This window comes from Lygodium microphyllum, chromosome 9, assembly GCF_053477565.2.
Source record: "Lygodium microphyllum isolate KBCC chromosome 9, Lygodium_microphyllum_v1.1.10, whole genome shotgun sequence".
Taxonomy (NCBI): Eukaryota; Viridiplantae; Streptophyta; class Polypodiopsida; order Schizaeales; family Lygodiaceae; genus Lygodium; species Lygodium microphyllum.
The window spans coordinates 150,907,837-150,910,932 of record NC_141143.1 but is presented as its reverse complement, the minus strand read 5'-3'; positions in this window follow the sequence as shown (position 1 = coordinate 150,910,932).

Below are 3,096 nucleotides of genomic sequence, written 5' to 3'. Positions count from 1 at the left end.
GAGAGAGAGAGAGAGAGAGAGAGAGAGAGAGAGAGAGAGAGAGAGAGAGAGAGAGAGAGAGAGAGCAGAGAAGATAATGATAATTAGAACCAACATCAAGGTCTATTGAAAACACAATGCAAAGAGAGAGAGAGAGAGAGAGAGAGAGAGAGAGAGAGAGAGAGAGAGAGAGAGAGGAGCACATGTGACCTCTTGTACATAACAACATTTGCAAAAGAACAATAGCATTGAGTTATAAAGGATATCAAACCCTACTAAAAAACATTAGATAAGAGAAAATACAAAGAGAGATGGGCACCTATCTTTTGCCCAAATTCTAGAGTTGCAAAGGAGAAAAAAGTACACAAGTGAAATGATCAAAACTCTAATTAGTCTTACTAAAGAGCTTCAATGGAGATAAAAATTTATTGGAATTTAGAAGATAGAAAAAATGGTTTTTAACTCAATTTTTGGATCAAATTGATTTCATGGGATCAATAAAAAGTAAAATTGAAAAATATTCAAAAAGGGGAGGAAAGTATGGGGATAGAGATACTAAATTTTTTTGTATTATCAAATTTCCTTTTTTTAATCTTCACAATCTCTTTTTAAATTTAAAAACCCAAGATTCTGAGAGAAAAGATTTAGTGTCCATGGATTTCAATATCAAACCTTCATATTGGAAAATCCAAAAGGCCTACCTCTTAAACTATACTATTTTTAAGGGCCCATTTTTAAGTTCATTTTTTCCTAATGATTATAATAATTTATCTATATTGATTATGGGTTTCTAGTGAAAACTAGTACATTGATTATCTCATGTTGGATTTTTTATTAATATGAACTAAATTGGTATGTAAAGTTCAAAGTGATCTTTCAATTAGACATTAGAATACACTTGATATTTTAGGGTTGGAGGGAGAAGAGGTAGTATAATTGGATTCTTGTTGTACATCTTTGTCATTTCTCTCCAGTAGTTTTGTTGTGAGGGGAACGCTAATTAGAGCTTCTCTAATAGCTTTCTCTTTGCTCCTCACTTCCAACTAGTGTCCATTTTAATGCCTCTTAAATTATAATATTTTTAAGGGCCCATTTTTAAGTTTATTTTTTCCTAATGATTACGACATTTTGTATATATTGGTTAGATGGGTTGCTAGTGAATGAAGATCAAGTGGTTAAAATAGGAAAAATATGGGTGAAATACTATTTCAAATAGCTTTAATTTTGGGATTGTAACTTTTACTATATTGAAAAACTTTGTCAATTGAAGTTTGGAAACTCAAGATGTTGTAGTTTTTATGATAGTGGATCTGCTTGAATAGCACCTTAATGGTAAGGAACGGGGGTAAAAACAAGGCTCAAGAAGACTTGTCATAGCAGATCAAAGAATCCATGTTGGAACTAGTCCTCATAATAAGTAAGAAGGTACTCAAATATAAGGAGGGTTTGGTACATTGAATGCAACTTTATACATTGTTGAAATAGGGCATACACTAGACATATTGAGTCATTAATAAAGATAAATAATAAGTTCTTGGTGAGGTAACAAATGAAGAATGCCATCAAGAAATTGGTAGAGTCTAATGTGCAATTAACTACAAAAATTTCACAATTGATGGCATTACATTAGCTTAGAAAGAAAATAGGTAAAGGCTTCAAAATAGTGAGGAAACTAGAGTTCCATATTTTAGTCCTTGAATTCTAATCTTAGTAGTGCATTATTGGAAGGAGGGGTATTCCTAACAACTAATTTGAAGTGGGTGAGCCTTCACAATGCAATGAAGATCCTTTAGGAAGGTGCAAATCATGAACTCTTGAGGCCAGACAAGGAAAATAACAATGGGCATATTTCAATAGCTAATTGATAGGAGCTCTTATGACTTTAGGGGTCAAAACAATGGATTTCATGATCATCCTATAAAGAACTAGGCTTTCTTTAAGAAAAGGGAGCTTAGAGACAAGATAGTTCTATTTAAATTATAGTTAGCAATCTTTATCTGCACAATCCACTTTAGAAGAATGGACAATAAACTTGAATCTTACTTTGACATTTATCCTAGGATTGATGAGCAAAAGATTCACTTTGCTACTTTATGTTTGAAGGGAGCCACACATCCATGGTGGAGTTATGTCAAGCAAAAATTAGTCTATCAAGAGTTGGGAAGCCTTCAAAATGCTCAAATGGTTCAATTTTTCTCTCCCATTGACAAAGAGAAGCTAGTAGGAAGATGGTATGGTTTAGAATAAAGGAACCTCATAGTTTGTAAACATACCAATGAATTCTTGCATCTCACTATGTATGTGAAAAGTGTTGGTGATATATACATATGGGGTATAGAGCCTAGTTTATCGCTAGCGTGATGGCCCAAAACCCCACAAACATGTTCAAGGCAATAGAACTTACCGAAAGTTATGCATGTAAGTATAAAAGAGAGACTAATTTTTAGTAGCCTTTTGGACAAGTGAATACTATTTTTAAAGTAGGGCTAATATGGGGGAAAATAGGTGGATTGAACTTGTTTATTAGTAGCACAAATATTTCCACATATCCTCCATTTAATGTGACAAAAAAGCAAGTAATTTTATGCCTACAAATAGCCTTAAAACAAATAATAGATAAGCTGTGAATAAGCCATAAACCTCCTCATCTCAAAGCAATCAAAGGTTTACACCAATATTCCTATTCAAAGAAAGGATAAAGAAGGGGATTTGTTTCAAGTGTGGGGAGAATTACATGCTAGACCATGCAAAAATTTGTAATCACAAAAGGCCAAAGTGAATAGCATGCTTGTTATTGAGGAGTTGGAAGTTAAAGAGATTCCACCTATATGGCCATGCTGAAAATGATGAGTATGAGGATGGAAATGTTCAATTTTTTGGATTTTATGTGGAATGGACATATGATACACCTTAAAAGTGTAAAAAATAAATAAACTTTTTAATCCATAATAGCCAAACGACTCAAGAAGGAGTTTAAGAAAAGGTCCCAAATATTTATCTTATGTCTCAAAAAGGATAATGGAAATGAGTTAAAGAATTCAACAAAGGAATCAATCCTTGAGGCATTATTAGAAAAATACAATGACCTTTTTTAGGTGGCAATAGCCCTTCTCTCAA